We start from the raw sequence: 23602 nt of genomic DNA on the forward strand, positions 1-23602 counted from the left end.
AGATGTTCAGTATTAAATAACTTTATTATGTCTGTAAGTGAATGAACGAATTGTTGTTATTTTAGGATTTGTTGGGGCAAAGATGTTTTGTGAACCCAATTGATTATCAACAGGCTTTAATTTGAGTTTACGTGTTCTGAATCTAAATATGTATCCGTGGTGTGAATCTTTTGTCAAAAGGTTTTTATCAAGACAGTCCTGAAAGCAGTATTATGAGATGTGCAGGCTGACAGTAATAAAGACTTACAGTTTGAAGACGGTCTGTTGAAATGTTATTATTTTTATTATTATTCCTCTAACAAAATACATTTTGTGCATCAAAGCTATAACTGCAGTCACCTTTTTTTTGTATACAAATGAATGAAGTTCAGACCCTTTGAAGCCCAAGAATACACGTTTTATTCAACTATTATTTACTATTATATAATCCCACAGTGGACAGTCTTCTGTGTATAGGTAAAGGGAAAGCGACAGCATAACTATAGTATAACTGCAGGTGGGATTGTGTTGAGGCTACTGGACTGTTATTGCAGACCTTTATCAAACCCTGCCCTCTTTCCTTTCTTTTTGTTTTATAATCTCTTTTCATTGGTAACATCAAATTACAACAAGTTGCGACATGAGGGTCAACATTATAAAATGTGTTCACAAACTGCAACAAGTTGTCTACAAGAACTATTCCCATTTATTTTTATTCCCCCCCCCCCTTTGCTATCCCTTATAAAGTTGACGTGTTATTCGTTTGTTTGAAATAAAGTACCACCCACCTGCCCCGACAAGTAACAATAGTAACAGCAACAAATGTATATAAACATACGCACATACAAAAAATAAATAAATCATAATGATAATAAAATAGAAAATAAGATAAGTAGTTCATTCTATTCTAATAGCATGTTTTCCAAATAATAATAATAAAATAAAAAGTTAAATGAACACCCTCAGTGTCACAATGTCACAATGTCATCTCCTGCACGGTCAAGCAGTACCAGAAAGGTAGGTGGAGGAAGGGGCCATGGAATCAGGGGGTTGGAAGGATGATCCACTTTTTCTCCTCTTTTTCTATTTTTCTCCCCTCCCAATTTTTTTCACTGTGCCAATTCTCCCCTCCCCTGTCTTGAACGTGGCTCGCATATGCCCCCCACTGGCCAGTTGTAGGGAGGATAGAAGCCTTGCATCACGTGTCCCCTCCGATACACGAGGAGGCAGCCTGTCACATCTTTTCACCTGCCAGCGCGGACTCTCATTGGCGAGGTGTAACGTGTGGGAGGCTCACACTACCCCCGCCATTTCCTGTCTCTGCTGTGCAGGCGTCCCCCAACCGACCTGTAGGAGTCGCTGTCCACAACGTCCAGATGACCACCCATCGACTTCCACCCGCTAACTCTGCCAATTGAGTTAGTATGACGGCCGGCCCAAGCCGGAGGCAACGCAGACAGCCGGATTCGAACCCGGTGTCTCTTGCGTTGGTGACGAGTGCAATGTCCGCTGCGCCACCCAGCCGCCAAGTCATATGGGTTTTGAAATAAAGTAGGAAGGGCTGCCATATTTTGTAGTGCCCTCTTTTCTTGATCAGATCCCCTCTCTCGTTGGTCAGGTCAGGGGTCACTACAGCAGACTGGCAGCTTGTCGTCAGCCCTGCGCTGTCACCACCGCGCCTCTTTTTGGGGTAACGACTCGAGTGAACAGGGGGGGTTAGACGTTTATTCACAATCTACAACTTTAGGACTAAACAAACAGATAAAGACTCATCACGTCCAAGAAGTAGTTTTATTACCTCTTGGTGTCACGTCAGTAGGCGTTCGGCGGCTGAATAGGGAAAGACCATAGACCCTGGGCCCCGTTCCCCGTACCTGGTTCAACTAAGTCGATCAAGATGTCATTATCCAGATTCAGTTAACCCGATGTTTGAAGCCGGGATTTTCCTGTTCCTCGAAGGTGGATTCAGTCTCGTTAACTCAAGCCAGACTTGAGACCCAGGATAAGTGCGCGTGCCCGCCTCAGCCGAGAAGGCAGCAAGTGTCGAGAGCAGAGATCCTGATTCTCTAGCGGCATTGATTGATTAATTGATTTAAAACTTTAGTAACATATTGCAGTACGGCTCAATCGCCTCGCCGACAAGTTAAATGCGTTATCTATAGGCTAATTTTAAGTCCCTCATTACCTCAATCAATCAGATTATATTTCTTTAAACTTGCCTGCTGGATTGAATAATCAAATGAGATCTTGCTAGCGAAAATAATTAGTTGAACTGTTATACAGAATAACGATACGGCTCTCTTCCCATTGATTGATGTATGGTCGATCTTTTACTTATCTCCACTGTGGTCTAACGGGTTCTTCTTTCGACTTTCACGCAGACGACCGGGGTTCGAAACCCGGTCTTTTCCTTCTTTTTGCGATGTAGGAATAATTCAATTTGGTGCACGTTGAGAGCTATATAAAGAATGACATCCTCAATGCATGTAGATTTATAATATTTTAACTTACAACTAGGCTACTTTGGCGTATAATCATTAATATTATATTCCAAAAAATTATATTGGAAACATGGGGATTCGAACACCGGTCGCTGGGTTGGCAGGATTGAGCACTACCGCTGCGCCACTGTGCCAGATGGGATACATTCATTGTTTATACATTAATGAACGAGAGACCCGTGTTTAGAATATTCTTTATTTTGAATGAAGTTTTCTCTCTTTATCCTCATTCATTAATGTGACGTCAACGGCTCATTCAATTTCTCAAATCCGTCAAACAGCGCATCTCATCAGACATCTTAATCCCAGTTACAATTAAAATAACCACATAATGTGTACATCGCACCGAGCGAGCGCCACGGTATATATAACGTGCATTATTTAGGACAAAGTGAATTTAGTATCAGCATTTTGGGTCTATTTTACATTTCAAAAGCCCCCTCTGGAAGAATGGAGCACAAAAACATAATTCAGAATGGTATAAAGCAGATCCTAGACTGTGGGAATAATTTCAGGAAACGCGCTGTCACTTTCTTTGCGGGGGCGTGGCTGTGCTTCATCCGGCTAACTTGAACTTAAACCCTGCTTTCGACCAGGCTCAAACTTTTGGATCTGTTGTCATGGTGATTTGGACAATCCAGGTACGGGGAGCCGGAAAGTCCGGCTTAAGTCAGACTTAACCGAAAGTTATCCGGCTAACTCAGTTATCCAGGTACGGGGAACGGGGCCCAGGGGTTCTCAAACTTTTTTATACCACGACCCCATTTTATTGAGGATTTTTTTTTGGCGACCCCACACTTAATGTACTCAATGGACCCCATACCCAAATAAAGTCGGGTTAACTCGCCGACGCTTGAGGGCCAAACCCGAGAAAAGTCGGGTTTTCATCGTTATTTCTTTTGTTCGATATTTCCATTCATTATCCATCCAGGGAGCCTGGTGTTATCATAGGGAATGAGTCTGAGATCGCAAAAGTCCAATACCGCCGCCTGGTAGGATGTGGCCGGTATTGCACATCCTTGGGCTGTGCGTCGATTATATTGGTCCGGGCGGACTTTTCCATGTGGGGCAAGGGGAGCGGTTGTCCCGATCGCGTGTATATTTTACCCAACAGAGTTTCACTTCCGCGTTCGGTTTGCGCAATCTGATTGGCCACTGACGTTTTTTTCAGCGCCAATCGCGTTACTCCTAACAATCGTGCCAGCAGGCTGTTACCCTAACCTTAACCAACTAACCCTAACCTTAACCAACTAACCCTAACCCTAACCTTAACCCTAACCCTAACCTTAACCAACTAACCCTAACCTTAACCAACTTCGAAAGAGAGCGACTTCGAAAGAGTTGCCAAGCTTAACCAGTTTGTTAGGAGTAACGCGATTGGCGCTGAAAAAAACTTCAGTGGCCAATCAGATCGCGCAAACCGAACGCGGAAGTGAAACTCCGTTGGGGAAAATATACAGGCGTCCCGATCGGCTTGAGGAGCGTCAAATGCTCCAGATCGATGATGTATGGCGGATTATGTTGGCGACACGATCGACACCAATACTGGGACTCGCAATCAGATAATTGGAATATTCTTTTTCGGGCACATCCTAGTCAAGGTAAGGGCTATATGATATCAATCTTGCGTTGATCAAAGCATGCCTTCATTGTGATCCGAGCGTACTGTATGTGTGTAATGCTAGTTCATAACGTATTCCGTTGGTGACGATCAAAGCATAAAAAGACGACCCCCCTTTCATGCATTCATGATGGAACATAATACCTATCATATGCAATTAACGCCAATGCATTTAGTATAATACACGTTGGGGGCTATTACCAGCCTCTCATGAATTACCCTAAAACCGGGGCGGCTACGTGGCGTAGTGGGCAAGGCGCGCCACGAATGCGGAGACACTGGGCTCGCCTGTTCGAGCCCAGCGCTCCACATTGCTTTCAGTTTAGCTGGTCGTTCATACTAATACACATTGACCGTATTAGGGGGTGGGAAACTGATGGGTGGGGATCGGGCGTTGTGGACAGCGACTCCTACAGGTCGGTTGGTGCGCCTGCACAGTAGAATCAGGAAGTGTCGGGGGCAGCGTGAGCCTCCCACGCGTTACTCCTCGCCACTGAGAGATCGAGCTGCGCAGGTGAAAAGATGCGACTGCTGTTACCTCAAGTACCGGAGGGGACTTGTGCTATGTATGACTTAGTCCACATTGCAGCCGGCTTGTGGGAGGCAAGAAACAGCGTTCGTGACAGGGGAGGGTTGAATTGGATGATACGAAATTGGGATGGGAGAAAATATAGAAAATGGGAGAAAAAGTGGATAAAAAAAAATGAATTACCCTAAAACCATACTTATATTCACCACGGTATAAAACGGGAATGTTTGGATGAAAAAAACATTTATTTTTCACATATTGAATGATAGATCTTAATGTCAAATGGGCAATAGTATTGTATCCATAGCTATAATATATAATATAGTTATAGCCCTGCAAACACTGCCACGTATTCCTATACTTTAGAACGCTGGCCTTTTAAGCACACATTACACAGCGACCTCTGGCGCTGATCGAGTTAATGACGTATCGCATAATTTCAACGTGGAATTAAGGAATATCAAAATAAAAGCACACGTTGTTGAACTTGATCATGCATATTTATTAGAACATTTAATTACAGCACTATGATATCAATACACATTTATAAAACGAGGCATATTAAGCCAAAATATGTTGCCAGAACATTAAAGAAAAAAAAGTATTATTGATTTGTTTGCCAATGTTGCACAAACAAAACAAATGTTTCAATAAATGTAAGCATCCTGCCGACAGTACACTAAGTACAATAGCTATGTACTAACTTCCCAGGTAACATTCACAAATTATTTATAGAGGGATAAGGGATATCATTTGAGAGGTAAATGCAATTTTGATAAGCGTTATGCTCGCACCAATCTCAGGAGCAGGTGCATATCATCCTATGGAGTAGCTGTGGAATGGGCTAGAAGATCAAATTAAGGAAAGCATGCAGAAATATTGCTCTATTTCATTATTTTTTTTATAAAAGAATGATATTTGCAAATTACCAAAAAGAGGAAAGGGGAGGTGACTATTGTCAATCTTCTGGATTCTAAGCTGTTGTTTTCTTTTTCTTTTATACTACATTATGGATACTGATATTATTTATTTTATGTTGTTTTCAATGTTTTTGATTTTGATTTGATTGAAGTTTATTTCAAATATGCAACATAACAAACAAACATCAAGTACATATAGAGAGCATGAGCAAGACGAGGCCTCTGAACACACACACACACACACACACACACAAAGAGACACACACACACACAGAAAGAGAGACAGAACAGATAAGGTTATTATCAGACCAATTAGTGTAATGACAAACCGGCACGTCATTTATAAACTGGAAAATAATGACTTAATTCATTCATTATGAAAACTAATCATACTTAAAGCAAATGCAGTTAGAAAGCACTGATGACTCCTATACTTACTAGGGTTGGGTACCGAGCTCTGTACTTTTAATTAGGGATGTCCGATATTATCGGCCGATATTCGCATTAAAATGTAATATCGGAAATTATCGGTATCGGTTTAAAAAAAAATATATATATATATAACCTTTATTTACCCAGGCAAGCAAGTAAGAACAAATTCTTATTTTATTTATTGTGAAAAGTATGCATAATGTTGTGTTAATTCCACAACAAGAGATATGTAATGTTAATTACCTGAAATTATTCCGTTTTTGGGGGGGGGGGGGAAACCCTGCATATATCGGTATCGGTTGATATCGGTTGATATCGGTATCGGAAATTAAGAGTTGGACAATATCGGTATATCGGTAAAAAAGCCAATATCGTGGGGAGCTCCCGTAGCTCACCGCATATCTCGGCGCTATTTCTGCGTCGGGTTAAACCATGCTCGTCACGGATCTGGGGTACACGAGTTCGATTCCCGGACCCGCCGTATTTTCTCAGAGTGTCTTCCCCTGCTCTACATCCCATTTCAACCTGTTTCTGTCGGTCATGCTTGACCAGAAAAGCGATAAACGCTAAAAAATAAAGTTTAAAAAAAAATCCAATATCGAACATCCCTACTTTTTTTAATTTTAAATTTTTATATTTTTTTGTTCTCACTTTTTTCTGTATTTTTCACCCATCCCAATTTAGTCGTTATGCCAATTCCCTTCCTGGTCGTGTAGAACTACATGCCTCCTCCGATACATGTGGAGTCGCCAGCCGCTTCTTTTCACCTGACAGCGAGGAGGAAAATAAGTTTAACTTTTACTTTTTAGTAAGTACATTTAAAAGTAGATACTTTTTAACTTTTACTCAAGTGTGTTTTTTAGTCAGATACTCTGACTTTTACTTGAGTACGATTTTGAGACGGTACCCATAATTTCACTTAAAGTATCATTTCTGGGTACTTTTTACACCCCTGCGAGAGCATGAGTTGTGTCGGCCAGTTTGTGTTGGCCTTAATGTGCCGAATCTAAATGTATCAAACGTGACCTCATAACATTACTATTAGCACGTCGTATTGTGGGTCTATTTTCAGCAGTGCTCTGGTGGCTGAAAGCAGGCGAAAGAAAACACGGATAAAGGCAAAGACAACAATTCCAATCAGTGACGTAATGTTGGAGATTATCGTCGCCCTTGAAACGGTGGACGATGCCTCTCGAGCGAGTCGTTTCTGACGGCAGTAGAAGCACCGCGGCAGAGGCGGACGCCTGGGAACGGCACGGACAGCGGCTGTAAACTGTGTTTTTACGAGAAAGTCACCAATGTTTTTCTGCATGTTGACAAGGTGCCAAAAGGGGAAATGAAATCAGTGGAATCCTTTGATTCAAGATTCAAGATTCAAGAGATTTATTTGTCACGTACATACACGAGACATGTAGTGAAATGAAGGTGGCCATGCCCGCCTCGATTGTGCAAAAATACAAGTAATAAAATAGACGTGATAAAAAGTGATGAGAAGAAAATACAATACAATGCTAAGCTTAAGAATTAAAGGTAATAGGGCGGCTGGGTGGCGCGGCGGACATTGCGCTTGTCACCAACGCAAGAGACACCGGGTTCGACTCCGGCTGTTGGCATTGTATGTACATTACAATGTAAATGTAAATGTAATATACAAATATACAGTTGTGTTTTTTAAAGTGACCTTTTTTGTAGTGTGTTTGTGTGTGAGAGAGTGCAAGTGAGGATGTGTGGTGTGTGTGTGCTGGATGTGGGTCACACCCCCAGAAGTGGCTCCAGCACGTGCGAGCAGGAGTCTCCGTCTGAGTGGGGGGGGGAGCTGGTGACTTCTGGGGGCCACTACTCGTGCACGGGTCGGGGGGGCAGCAGGGGTCACGGCCGGGGTGGGACAGGGGCCGTGTCGGTGGGCGGGTCTCTCAGGTACACCGTCCTCTCCATCGCGATGCTGTGAGTTCTGTAGAAATCCACCAATTGGTTGAGAGAAGAGAAGGATTCTTCCCATATGTAGTATTGGCCCGCCCCCCCCTCCAGCACCCGGAAATGCTGCATCGTGTCGCCATAGCTGCAGATGGGAGGGGGAGGGGGGGAGGGGGAGAGGGGGGGAGTCAGAGGAAAAGAGAGACATGACCATAGCTGCAGATCAAAGTGAAAGTCAACTTTATTGGGCGGTCAGGTGGCATAGCGGAGATTGTGCTCGTCACCAATGCAAGAGGCTGCGGTCTCGACTCCCGGAGAGTCAGCATTGCCTTGGCTCGGGCTGATCGCTATACTAACTCGTTTGGCTGAGTTAGGGGGAGGGGAGCCGTGGGTGGGTCCTGGGCATTGTGGACAGCGACCCCTACAGTTCGGTCGGGGCGCCTGCTCAGCAAGGGTAGGATCTGGAGAAAGGTAGTGCGACCTTCCACACGTTACACTCTCCCGGTGAGAATCTGAGCGGCCAGGCTGGCTGCCGGCAGGCTGCACATGCGTCTGAGGAAAGCATGTGACAGTCTCCGGCCTCTCGGACCAACAGTAGGGGAAAGTGCGCAACAACCAGGAAGGGGGTTGGGAATTGGCATAACGACTAACAGTGGGATGGGAGAAAAATCGGAAAAAGAAGGAGGGGGAAAAAGATAATAAAAAAAAAAATCAACTTTATTGTCATTTCCCATAATGTGAAAGACATACAGAAAATGTTTATTAAGTTCCCCCCTTCCCACGGTGTATATAAAAAGATCGACAATATAAACATAAAGTAACATATATAGGACCCTATAAACATAAAGTAACACAATATACAGGACTATATACAGTATAAACAGTAGCTAAACATTTTATGAATGAGTGAAATAAATATAGAGGTAAAAGAGGACTTCTTGTGCAAATCTTCTAGCAGCAGTGGTACATAGTAAAATAAATAAATAAAATAAATAATGGCAGTAGTAATAATAATAGCAGTAAAGTGGCAGTGCGTTAGTAACGTGGCAGTGTGTGTCTGTGTGATGGGAGATGGGAGGGGGAGGGGGGGGGGGGGTCAGAGGAAAGAGGGACGTGATCATGAAGAGGTGATGACTGTTGGAGGGAGGTGCCTGACTGACAACCCCTCACAGGGAGGGCATGGTGAGTATTGTCATTCATCATCTACTGGAGTTCCTTTGTTTAATAAATAACTCCATTGCCGTGGGAAAAACCCTGTGCGTGTCAATAATGTCGAGCCACAGTCGTAAAAGATTCTCTCACCACCGCCATTAAATGGCAGCTTCCAATGCAAGCATGCATGCTAGCAACACAGCACACACGTCACAGATCTACCCTGAGCGACTTTGATCTAATCACATAGATGCTCTAATACTGTAAACACCCAGGGTTTGTATGTGCCAGAAGTGTGCTAGAAATAGAAAGCACTGTGTGTGTGTGTGTGTGTGTGTGCTGTAATGTGATGTGTAGATGAAATGAGGTTGAATGCTATGAGTCACCATCTCAATAAAACATGGCTTGTGTTTTTCTACTGCACATGGACACACTGTACTGTAGGTCACATTATACCTCCCTCTAGTGGTCCATTCTGGGACTGACTCTGTGTGTGTGTGTGTGTGTGTGCCCTCAGAACAGCACATTAACACACGCACACATTACTTCTCCTTGTTATTGTTTATGTGCATTGTGAAATATAGCTTTTCCATTCCAATGGTGAGCACATTTATCCACTGAGAGCATCCATGTGTCTTTCAGTGTGTATTATGTGTGTCAGTGTGTATAATTGTGTGTCAGTGTGTGTATTAATGTGTGTCAGTGTGTATTAATATGTATCAGTGTGTATTAATGTGTGTCAGTGTGTTTTAATGTGTGTCAGTGTGTATTAATGTGTGTCAGTGTGTATTAATGTGTGTCCTACTTTGATCCAACCATGATTTCAGCATAAGTTTTGGAGTACGTTACATATGATCGATCGCAACGATCATATGTAACATACTCCAAAACGTATGCCGTTGCTGACGATCAAAGCATCAAAAAACATAATACCTATTATATACCTTTGAATTGGAAATAATAGCGTGTCCAGGCGAGCAACGCCAATGCTTTTAGAAAAATTCACGTATTGCTTCATAGCGCCGTTTTCACGAATTAGCCAGGATCACTCTGAAACTATACAATATTCACCACGGTATAACACGCGAACGTATACATGACATTTTTTTTTCTTTTTCACATGTTGAACAATGGATAGTTGATGTCAAATGAGCCATAGTATTGTCTCCATAGCTATAATATAGAATATAGCTATAGCCCTGCAAACACCGCCACGCATCCCTATCTCTTAAAGCGGTGGCCCATTGAGTACCGTACTTTTCGGACTATAAGCCGCGGCTTTTCCCCCCATTTTTCGACCCTGCGGCTTATATAACGGTGCGGCTAATCTATGGATATTTACAGCTAACTGGGCTCGCTCCCTCAGCTCTGTGACCGTCAGATCAGACTCCTAAATCTGCTGCAGCAGTGCACGCCTTGCCCCTCCTCCTCACATAACCACGTCAACAAACCATTACGGCAAGAGGAGTGCATGAGCAGCTCAGAGCTCCTCTTTCAACATAACTGAAGCATTAAACAAAATGACCCAGTCAACGAACTATTCACTTTAGTTTATTAATACATGAGGCGTTGTCTAATGTTATCTAGCTGCTGATAGCTCCTGATATCATCAGTTTGGCATTCGATTTCGCAGGTGCTGGCTAGCGCTGGCTAACTGGCTATCGCTATGAGAGCTAACGTTGCTACCTACTGTACCCGGCGCTGCTAACTGGCTCTATCGTTATGAGAGCTAACGTTGCTACCTACTGTACCCGGCGCTGCTAACTGGCTATCGTTATGAGAGCTAACGACACCAAAGTGCTTCAGAAGCAAGTTGATAAAAACAAAATAATGTGATGCAAGGTATAAGATTAAAAACATAATAAAGGAATGAAAGCAATAAAAACTGGTAGGACACAGTAAAACAAAGAGGATAGAAGGGCCAGGGGTCTAGTGCTGATTAAGTAGGGGGGAAGGCCAAGGAGAACAGGTAGGTTTTCAAGAGTGATTTAAAAGCCTGCACGGTCTGGGCGGTCCGTACGCTGAGGGGGAGGCTGTTCCACAATCTAGGCGCTGCGGTGGAGAAAGCTCTGTCTCCCCTAGTCTTGAGCCTGGTTCTGGGTACCACCAATAGCAGCTGTTCAGCTGATCTGAGGGATCGGTGGGGGGTGTGGCGGTGCAAGAGCTCGGACAGATAGGGAGGAGCCGTGCCATTTAATGACCTGTGTCATTAAATATGTATCCATATGTACCTGGAGCTGCTAACTGGCTCTATCGTTATGAGAGCTAACGTTGCTACCTATATATACCCGGCGCTGCTAACTGGCTCTATCGTTATGAGAGCTAACGTTGCTACCTATATGTACCCAGGCGCTGCTAACTGGCTCTATCGTTATGAGAGCTAACGTTGCTACCTATATGTACCCGGCGCTGCTAACTGGCTCTATCGTTATGAGAGCTAACGTTGCTACCTATATGTACCCGGCGCTGCTAACTGGCTCTATCGTTATGAGAGCTAACGTTGCTACCTATATGTACCTGGAGCTGCTAACTGGCTCTATCGTTATGAGAGCTAACATTGCTACCTATATGTACCCGGCGCTGCTAACTGGCTCTATCGTTATGAGAGCTAACGTTGCTAACTGTACCCGGCGCTGCTAACTGGCTCTATCGTTATGAGAGCTAACGTTGCTACCTATATGTACCCGGCGCTGCTAACTGGCTATTGTTATGAGAGCTAACGTTGCTACCTACTGTACCCGGCGCTGCTAACTGGCTCTATCGTTATGAGAGCTAACGTTGCTACCGATATGTACCTGGAGCTGCTAACTGGCTCTATCGTTATGAGAGCTAACGTTGCTACCTATATGTACCTGGAGCTGCTAACTGGCTCTATCGTTATGAGAGCTAACGTTGCTACCTATTTGTACCTGGAGCTGCTAACTGGCTATCGTTATGAGAGCTAACGTTGCTACCTACTGTACCCGGCGCTGGCTAACTGGCTATCGTTCCAGTTTAAACAAAAATGTTAATAAATGGGAGCTTCCTCAAACAGCCATCTCTTTCCCGACAATCCCCTCTGTGCACGAACCCTTACATATGGTAATTAAACATTAAAACACCTGCGGCTTATAGTCCAGTGCGGCTTATATATGTACACATCATTCAATTTAGCTGCTGCGGCTTATATTCAGGTGCGGCTTATAGTGCGAAAAGTACGGTACAAGGATGGCTTACACAGCTGGCCGTGAATGAGTTAATGTGTCAGTGTGTATTAATGTGTGTCAGTGTGTATTAATGTGTGTCTGTGTATAATAATAATAATAATAATAATAATAATAATAATAATAATAATAATAATAATAATAATGCAGGACTTAAGAAGTCTTTATTTGGCATGCAAACGACACACACATGCGATGAGCGGCACACACACACAGGAACACACACATGCAATTTTCTTGTGTCGCCTAATGCGATTGAGTCTCTGCACTTGACCCATCCCGTCGTCCTTCCCCCCAAGGGCAGCCGGGAGCAGACATGGTGTCGACGTGAGCCGCGCCCCGGGGACCAATCCAAGTGCTCCTGCCCGTCTTCGTCAAGGACGCCACAGCGTTAGCGATCTGTTGTTGTGCATGTTTTTCAATTGGGTTTATCTTATCTGGGGGGAAACCCTTGCGAGCACGGGGAGAACATGCAAACTCAACACAGAAAGGCCCGGGAGATACCCCACCTGGGTAACTGGCATCATGGAAACCTGGTCCCCAAGCAGGAATCGAACCCTGGACCTTCTTGCTGTGAGGCGACAGTGTTAACCACTACACCACCGTGCCGCATTAATGTGTGTCAGTGTGTGTTCTGGACATAGGAAGTGATGAGTCTTCAGGGACGTGAGGGCGGTCCTCACTTTAAGTTAGTTCAATATGGGGTTATGGGTTAGGATCACGTTAAGGTTAGGGAATGAACGCAGTGAATCGAAGGACCTCGCAAGCATAATAATCTGAAGAGCGTGTGTGTGTGTGAGTGTGAGTGTGAGTGTGTGTGTGTGCGCGTGTGTGTGTGTGTGTGTGTGTCTGCCGATAAAATAAACTATTTAAAATGTGTGTGTGCGTGTAAGCTGGTGTGTATCTTAACTAAACCCCTGCAGGTAGGCAGATGTTCAGACAGAACAAGATGTCTCTCCTGCATGCCGTGTGATTTAAAACGTGCTTGTGGGTGAATTACAATTACATCTCGTACCTGCAATTATGCTCTTGACTTTGTGTTCAATGTTCTGTTATATAACAAACCGATTATTGAAAACAGATCATTTATGCTCAATAATTAAATGCATCCCGCCTCACATTACTGACCTAGATTGTACACACACACACACACACACACACACACACACACACACACACACACACATACATACACACACGTCTTTGTACAATGGCAGTATTTTTAGTAGCATGGAATGAATTGTCATAGAATAGAACAGGTCTTGCTGTACCCTTCAGTGACACTGACACATTAATACACACTGACACACATGCACACACACTGACACACATTAATACACACGGACACACACTGACACACATTAATACACACGGACACACACTGACACACATTAATACACACGGACACACACTGACACACATTAATACACACGGACACACACTGACACACATTAATACACATTGACACACTGACACACATTAACACACATTGACACACATGCACACACACTGACACACATTGACACACATTAATACACACTGACACACATTAATACACACTGACACATTAATACACACTGACACACACTGACACACATTAATACACACTGACACACAAGATTTTTACAGTGATGTGGGCATACAGGAATGGCGAGGATGCATGTTAGACTCTTTGGACCCGTTGCACGCAGAGTTTTCAAGCAGCACATAGAAACAGTGCGACGCGCGAGAGGAGGTGTCACAGGGCTGTGATGCAGGGCTGAAGAGAGGAGGTGTCACAGGGCTGTGATGCAGGGCTGAAGAGAGGAGGTGTCACAGGGCTGTGATGCAGGGCTGAAGAGAGGAGGTGTCACAGGGCTGTGATGCAGGGCTGAAGAGAGGAGGTGTCACAGGGCTGTGATGCAGGGCTGAAGAGAGGAGGTGTCACAGGGCTGTGATGCAGGGCTGAAGAGAGGAGGTGTCACAGGGCTGTGATGCAGGGCTGAAGAGAGGAGGTGTCACAGGGCTGTGATGCAGGGCTGAAGAGAGGAGGTGTCACAGGGCTGTGATGCAGGGCTGAAGAGAGGAGGTGTCACAGGGCTGTGATGCAGGGCTGAAGAGAGGAGGTGTCACAGGGCTGTGATGCAGGGCTGAAGAGAGGAGGTGTCACGGGGCTGTGATGCAGGGCTGAAGAGAGGAGGTGTCACAGGGCTGTGATGCAGGGCTGAAGAGAGGAGGTGTCACAGGGCTGTGATGCAGGGCTGAAGAGAGGAGGTGTCACAGGGCTGTGATGCAGGGCTGAAGAGAGGAGGTGTCACAGGGCTGTGATGCAGGGCTGAAGAGAGGAGGTGTCACAGGGCTGTGATGCAGGGCTGAAGAGCTATAGATGCCATACAGTAGCTTCTCAAATTGAAGGTCTGCGCTGGTCTGTGTCTATTATGAAATGACAATTGCACTTTATTGGAATTCTGATTAGGTCTTAGGTATACCGAAATGTGGTGCCACCGATTGATCTCACGTGAATCGGTACTCGGTAGTACCGGCGTAATTTGGTCGGGACACTTAAAAGTACAGAGTTCGGTACCCAACCCTACTGGGAGGAGCTGGAACTAATCAGCTGGTGTTGCCAGACAGTGCGCCAAGAGAGTGGAACGAGGAAGAGGAATGCGGGCATGGCATGAGGGAGTTGGTTGAACTCTCCGGCATTGCCTACTACAGAAATCTACTTATCGTGTTTTATTTATACTTTTTTTTTTTTTTTATAATATATAATTATTTTTTGTTACTTGTCCTTTCGGACAAGTTGTGTTTTTTGGTTTTTTGCTACCGGCCAGTCCGGGAGAGGGGGGGGGGGGGGGGGGGGGGGGAGAGAGAGAGAGAGAGAGAGAGAGAGAGAGAGAGAGAGAGAGAGAGAGAGAGAGAGAGAGAGAGAGAGAGAGAGAGAGAGAGAGAGAGAGAGAGAGAGAGAGAGAGAGAGAGGGGACCTGAGACAGAGAGGAGAGGAGAGAGAGAGAGAGAGAGAGAGGAGAGAGAGACAGAGAGAGGAAGAGAGAGAGAGAGAGAGAGAGAGAGAGAGAGAGAGAGAGAGAGAGAGAGAGAGAGAGAGAGAGAGAGAGAGAGAGAGAGAGAGAGAGGAATGGGAGATAGAGCGGGGAAGACATTTGGCAAAGAACACCGGGTCCGGGAGTCGAACCCGGGTCGGCCGTGTTGCACCGTAGTGCTGTATGCCAACCAACGTATGAGAAACCTACTATCCTACTATTACTATCAGATCGACCACCGCCACAATATAATATATATATTATATATATTTATTACATGGCCTTTTAACATTCGCCGAAATGCTTGATGTGATTGGTCATAGCGCTCGGCAGAGGTCCGTTATTACTCGATAACGGACCTCTGCCGAGCAATAATCGCTGTTCGCAGCTGTAGCAATCAAGCCCACTGACACACACTGCATCAGTGCAATCAGACACACCTGCCGGCTGCCGGCGATGACAGCGCGGAGCGACAGAACAGAACTGCGTCTGCATTTGATCCCGTCTTGTCGATGGTGTAAAATTAATTAGGTATATTGTTAGTAAGTTAGCCATGTAATAAGCGGGAGGCACCTCTGTATTCTAAACTCCGTGTCGGTCAATTATTTTGCGACAATGACCTCGTAGCTATACATTATCCCTTACATATATTATTCTTGTTTTTTTAATCCAGCTTAATGCTGCTAGTGCCTGTGTCTGTGGAAAACCTTTGCGGCACATGCATGGGCTTAACCCTTTCACTATCACACTACCAAAGAGTTAACCCTTTCACTGCGACAATACAGAAGGTTAACCCTTTCACTGCCGCACGACAGCAGGTTAACACTTTCACTACCACACTACCAAAGGGTTAACCCTTTCACTGCGACAATACAGAAGGTTAACCCTTTCACTACCACACTACAGAAGGTTAACCCTTTCACTACCACACTACAGAAGGTTAACATTTTCACTACCACACTACAGAAGGTTAACCCTTTCACTACCACACTACAGAAGGTTAACCCTTTCACTACCACACTACAGAATGTTAACCCTTTCACTACCACACTACCGTCTGTAGTGTGGTAGTGAAAGGGTTAACCTTCTGTAGTGTGGTAGTGAACGGGTTAAAAAAGTGATGCAGAGCGTACTCTATTTTTGTTGGGCAGGTAAACTGACTCTAATTTCTCAGAAGTTGCCTACTGCAGCTTTAACACATTTTATAACTGCAATTTAGAAGATTTCACCAGAAATGTACCAACTCCAAAGGTTCAAGCCTCAGGCACACATGATCACATTGACATAATGTACAGACAGCACGACAGAGTGCAGAGATATGGATGGATGACAGGGGACTTTCAGACACCTTATTATCAACGACTTACACCATGCAGCATTAACACTTTCACTACCACACTACCAAAGGGTTAACCCTTTCACTGAGACAATACAGAAGGTTAACCCTTTCACTGGCACATGACAAAGGGTTAACCCTTTCACAACCACACTACAAACGGTTGATTGATTGATTGATTGAAAACTTTATTAACAGATTGCAGAATGGGTACAATACAGTACAGCTCAATACACACAATTGTTAAGGGGATGCAGACCAGAGAAAGACTTTCGTCCTTGTTTACATCAGGGTCCCCCATTTTCAATTCATCAGGACATATATGACATACAGATAGACAGTACTGCTACATCTATACATTTATGACATACCAGATTTGCAAATACAGTACTGTTTGTGATACAAAAAGAGTCCAGAAAAGGGAGTATATACATTTGACGGTTAGAGGTTAACCCTTTCACTACCACACTACAGACAGTTAACCCTTTCACTGAGACAATACAGAAGGTTAACCCTTCCACTGGCACATGACAAATGGTTAACCCTTTCACAACCACACTACAGACGGTTAACCCTTTCACTACCACACTACAGCAGGTTAACCCTTTCACTGGCACATGACAAAGGGTTAACCCTTTCACAACCACACTACAGAAGGTTAACCCTTTCACTACCACACTACAGAAGGTTAACCCTTTCACTGGCACATTACAAAGGGTTAACCCTTTCACTACCACACTACAGAGGGTTAACACTTTTCCCACCAAGAGGATATAACAGATGTGTTTGAACAATGCTCTCATAATCAATAATTTAAATTCTTCCCTTTGAAAACCCTGCCCTTTTGAAGTCTGTGACTTCCCTGAATATGTAGTCAGATGTGTGCAGTGAGTGCAGAAAGAGTCCTGTAACACACATCTGGAGGACAAAGAGACCTGTAACACACATCTGGAGGACAAAGAGTCCTGTAACACACAATCTGGAGGACAAAGAGACCTGTAACACACATCTGGAGGACAAAGAGTCCTGTAACACACATCTGGAGGACAAAGACACAATCAACAAAAAAGGGCAGCAAATTAGACCCAGGCAACTACCGCCCTGTTTCTATCCTTACATCCATCTCGAAAGTCATGGAAAAAATAGTATACGAACAGGTCGAAAAGTACCTCGCGGAAAAAAATCTAATCTACGAATTCCAATCTGGCTTCAGAACATCCCACTCCACTGACACATGCCTTCTCTATTTGAACGACCACATCAAGCAAGAGGTGGACGCGGGCCAAATACTGCGGCATGGTCATGCTAGACCTACAAAAGGCCTTCGACACTGTCAATCACACCATTCTGATTGACAAGCTAAAAGCAATTGGTTTTGATAGTTTATCAGTGAGCTGGATACAATCCTACCTGGAGGGGAGAGAACAGATGGTGGAGGTAAACGGTACCCTATCCCCCCCCCCTCACAGTGAACTGTGGTGTTCCACAAGGAAGCATACTAGGACCACTACTGTTCCTAATTTATGCAAATGACATGTCGTCAGCTTGTGACTGCAACTTGTTCCTGTTTGCGGACGACTCAGCCCTGCTGGTCTCTGACAAGAACAAGTTACAGGTTGAAAAAACCCTCAGCTCGGAACTAGGAAAATCTGCATATGGCTCGCCGACAACAAACTATCATTACACATGGGCAAAACAGAGTCCATTCTCTTCGGTTCAAATAACAAACTCAGCAAGACCGACGGCTTCTCAGTTACAGTGGGTGACAATATTGTCACAAGGAAAGATGAAATTACCTACCTGGGTTCCATCCTAGAGGCTAATCTTTCCTGTGACAAAATGGCATCCAATGTAATAAAAAAAGTCAACCAACGAACTCGATTCTTGTACCGGATCTCCTCTCTGGTAAACAAGAATACCCTGAAGACTCTGGCAGGAGCACTCATTCAAGGGTACTATGACTATGCTTGCACCTCATGGTACCAAAGCACCTCAAAGGCACTAAAAACCAAATTACTGTACAAACATCTCAAAACAAACTAGTCAGACTACTGCTTGACCTGACTCCTAGAACCCACCTCACTCCTGCACACTTTGCCAACCTAGGATGGCTTAGAGTAGACGACAGAGTACAGCAACTTGCAATGGGCCTGGTCTACAAGATACACTACACGACCAAGGTACCCATGTACATGTCAAAATACTTCCCAAAGGTCAGTGAATACCACGATCACAACACCAGACAAATCATGTAAAACCCAGATTCGGCTCAAACAAGGGACTAAACACGTTTCGCAATTATGCCACATCAATGTGGAACGCCCTACCCAAAGCTGTAAAGGAATGTGAATCACTACCCACCTTCAAAAACACTCTCAAAGAACACCTACGGGAGACAGCAATTCGAAACTGGCCCCCTACAAATGTCCTAACCCAGTTGTACAATAAAGACCAAGCATGGCTTTGTCAGTATTCCAATGTACAGTGCCCCCTACCCACCCCCCCCCCCCCCCCCCCCCACCTCCAATGTACAGCCCCACCCAACCCCACCCCACCTACCCAACCTCCTCCAATGTAAAGTTTCTATGTCAAATGTATGCCAGTATTCCAATGTACAGTGTACAGTGCCCCCCCCCCTACCCAACCCCCCCCCACCTCCAATGTACAGCCCCACCCAACCCCACCTACCCAACCTCCTCCAATGCACAGTTTCTATGTCAAATGTATATACACTCTTTTTCTGGATTTTTTTAGTATCACAAACTACTGTATTTGCAAATCTGGTATGTCGTAAATGTATAGATGTATGTCGTGTGTGTCATATGATGAATTGAAAATGGAGGACCCTGATGGAAACAAGACGAAAGTCTTTCTCAGGTCTGCATCCTCTTAACAATTGTATGTATTGAGCTGTACTGTACCCATTCTGCAATCTGTTAATAAACTTTTCAATCAATCAATCAAAGACACACTTATATTTATTGGCAAATAATTTGCACTACAAACCATACCTCAGGACACCTTACTGTAAATTGTACCTCATCCCATGTCTGCTTTGCACTATATAGTATATTAGTATATTGCATAGTATATTGTATGGTAACTCAGTTACTTCTATTCTGCATTGAACATTGTACATATGTACATACTGAACACTTGTGTCTACGTACGTGACTTCTATTTTTTTACTTGCTATACTTATTGTTATTTCATACTTGGACCTTGGACTAAACCATCCCCTCTGCCGGTGGTCCAAAGACTTCCTCTCTGACCGCCCCCAGAGGGTCAGGATAGGCCCCCACACCTCCACAGCCATCAGCACCGGATCCCCCCAGGGCTGTGTGCTGAGTCCCCTTTTCTACTCTATTTATACCCACGACTTCACCGCAGTCCACCCCAGCAACACCATCATCAAGTTCGCTGACGACACCACCGTGGTGGGCTGCATCTCAAAAGGTGACGAGACCGCGATGAGGTAGAGCAGCTGTCAGCCCTGTGCAAAATCAACAACCTGCAGCTGAATACGCTAAAAACCCAGGAGATGATCGTGGACTACAGGAGGAAGAAGACCGACATACAGCCCCTGTACATCGACGGGGGGTGCGTGGAGAGAGTCTCGTCATCAAATTCCTGGGTGTCCACCTGGAGGATGACCTGACCTGGAGAACCAACACCACAGTGATCGTGAAGAAGCCACACAGAGACTCTACTTCCTGAGAATACTCAGAAACTACCACCTCAGACAAGACCTGCTTGTGTCCTTTTACCGCTGCTCCGTGGAAAGCATCCTCACCTACTGCATCAACGTGTGTGGTTCCTCGGCTGCACAGCCGCAGAGAGAAAAGCGCTCCAGAGGGTCGTCAATTCGGCCCAGAAAATCATTGGATGCCCTCTCCCCTCCCTGGAAGAACTATACAACTCCCGCTGTCTTAAGAAGGCAGTCAAAATACTGAAGGACCCACACCACCCGGGCAACAAACACCTCGTACGGCTGCGCTCGGGCAGGCGTTTCAGCGTCATGCCCACCCGGACTAACTGACTGAAGTTTAGTTTTTATCCCAGGGCCATATGTGCACTAAACTCAGCTAAATTTTAAAACAGTCTCCCTTGCACACCCCCCCCCCCCCCCCCCCCCCCCCCCCCCCCCACGCACACACAACATTAAGGGATAGTGCAATTATCTTTTACACCCCCTGTTTATATTAATGTTATTTATGCCTTACTCCTGTTTTTATATTTAATACTGTGTTTAGGACTGTGTTTTAATATTTTTACTAGCACCTAGGGCTAGGCTTTAAATTTCGTTGTAACAACTGTAACAATGACAATAAAGATCTATTCTATTCTATTCTTATCTTTTGTCTAGCACAGTCTCTGGAGCGTAACAGAAAGAATCATTTTGTAACTTGAAACTTGAAACTTGAAGAGACCTGTAACACACATCTGGAGGACAAAGAGTCCTGTAACACACATCTGGAGGACAAAGAGTCCTGTAACACACATCTGGAGGACAAAGAGTCCTTTAACACACATCTGGAGGACAAAGAGTCCTGTAACACACATCTGGAGGACAAAGAGTCCTGTAACACACATCTGGAGGACAAAGAGTCCTGTAACACACATCTGGAGGACAAAGAGTCCTGTAACACACATCTGGAGGACAAAGAGTCCTGTAACGCACATCTGGAGGACAAAGAGTCGTGTAAAACACATCTGGAGGGCAAAAGGCCAAAAACACAACATGGGTCAAAATGTGATATTATTAATAACACTTTGAGTGCCGGGACACGTCTTTTCACGTCTTTGCTGGCCATGCTAAAGTTGCCGGGGGACGCTGTACAGCGTCCTTATATCAATATTTCAAAAATCTGCGATCGGATTCATAATGTCCCTCCGCTGGCCTGAGATCCACCAGCAGGACCCACTGAGCTCTCTGGCGGTTCAGGAGCGCCATCTGGTGGCCGATCGGCGCAATCGCCAAACAGGATGTTGAATAGAGGTTGTCCTAGACGACCGTAGTACTTCCGGCGCTCTCTATAGGTCCCGCGACTCTGGCTCGTCACACTACACAGTGATCGATTGCCAATAACTCGATAAACAACATGATTTGGACGTATATACCATTATACAAGCTGGAGATGGACCGGGTAAATTTACATCCCATAATGATAAGATTTCAACTCGACGATGATCGCCCAACGGCGCGCGGAGACTGGGGTGAGTTTCGGCGTGTAACGTTACCCTCTTCGATACTAACTGCTATTATCAACATTTGACCCACATTAGATGATTGGTATAACGCTGCCCACGGAATTATAAACGCCCCCTAGCCCATCCGGTCAACATCAGATGACGTGTAGTAACTTCTAGAAGTACGTCTAGTTGGAATTTTTTATATCGCGCTGATTGCCATAAAACTGTATTGCATCATCAATATAATGCATTTGGGGCTATAGATCACGTTCTGGAGAAAGCTGCAGAAAGAGATGAAAACATACTTATACATTAGACCATACTTTACTATGAATATGTGAATGAAAAAGTTTAACGTTGCTACACAATGAACAATACATATAGGACTTTGAATGGGCCCTAATAATGGCAATGTAGCAATAGAATTTAAAAAGTTATAGCCATGCAAAGAAGGGGTACTTCTCCATAGACAAATAGAGCCGGCAACCTACAGTATGGTATATCATTAATTTAACCCAAGGCAACCAAAGTGTTAACATGCTGGCACGCACTGTGTGTGTATCTGTCTGTATTGTGTGTGTGTGTATCTGTCTGTATTGTGTGTGTGTGTGTGTGTGTATCTGTCTGTATTGTGTGTGTGTGTGTGTGTGTGTGTGTGTGTGTGTGTGTGTGTACTAACCTAACAGACACAGAGAACTCTCCAGGAGCGCTCTCACTCTCCCTGACCAGGAACACACCGCTGCTCTGAGACCGTAGACACTGTTCAGCCTCCTGCCTCGACACCCGGCCTGCAAACCACCCACACACACACACACACACACACACACACACACACACACACACACACACACACACACACACACACACACACACACACACACACACACACACACACACACACACACACACACACACACACACACACACACACACACACACACACACACACACACACACACACACACACACAATACAGATACACACACACAGGGAAATGTAGTTTTCTTACAGATGAGGTAGTAGGGAAATGTAGTTTTCTTACAGATGAGGTAGTAGGGAAATGTAGTTGGGAAATGTAGTTCTTACAGATGAGGTAGTAGGGAAATGTAGTTTTCTTTACAGATGAGGGAGTAGGGAAATGTAGTTTTCTTACAGATGAGGTAGTAGGGAAATGTAGTGTTCTTACAGGTGAGGTAGTAGGGACATGTAGTTTTCTTACAGATGAGGTTGTAGGGAAATGTAGTTTTCTTACAGATGAGGTAGTAGGGAAATGTAGTTTTCTTACAGATGAGGGAGTAGGGAAATTTAGTTTTCTTACAGATGAGGGAGTAGGGAAATGTAGTTTTCTTATAGATGAGGTAGTAGGGACATGTAGTTTTCTTACAGATGATGTAGTAGGGAAATGTAGTTTCTTACAGATGAGGTAGTAGGGAAATGTAGTTATATTATCATACTGGCCAATCGTGTCTCGCTCTTCGCCATTATGAGATATCTCTTATCTCCTAGCACCTAATGTGCTCACGAACAAACAAATGCACTCACATGCACGTGACCAGGCCACGCCCCCGCGTCCTACTATATGACGCCGGACATGGTCACACTCTACCTTTCGCTTTTTTGTTTCCAACACAGACGTAGCAGTGCACTCCGTGAACTAGCTGTTATGAAACGCAGGGAGAAATTACACAATGTTGGGTTTTCGCCGGAGGTTCACCAGCCCCTGTAGGCTTGGCTGCTGACAGTGTGAATCTGGTGGGGATGCGTCTTGACTATTCTGTGGTTAACACTATCCGGTACGCGCA

At 44.7% G+C, this 23602-nt stretch overlaps 1 pseudogene across 1 annotated transcript in view; it reads right to left on the bottom strand.

The window, feature by feature from the left end:
• Positions 1-7851: 7851 nt before the first annotated feature.
• Positions 7852-23602, bottom strand: part of LOC311231792 (GRB2-related adapter protein-like) — a 16265-nt pseudogene continuing 514 nt past the window's right edge. The window contains exons 2-4 of the transcript in view: positions 22887-23080; positions 22480-22599; positions 7852-8041 (exon numbers count right to left, since the gene is read on the bottom strand). The product of the transcript in view is annotated as a GRB2-related adapter protein-like (transcript). The remainder of the gene's footprint in view (positions 8042-22479; positions 22600-22886; positions 23081-23602) is intronic.

The sequence above is a fragment of the Notolepis coatsorum genome (genome assembly GCF_963971535.1).
Source record: "Notolepis coatsorum genome assembly, chromosome: 7".
In the NCBI taxonomy this organism is placed as follows: Eukaryota; Metazoa; Chordata; class Actinopteri; order Aulopiformes; family Paralepididae; genus Notolepis; species Notolepis coatsorum.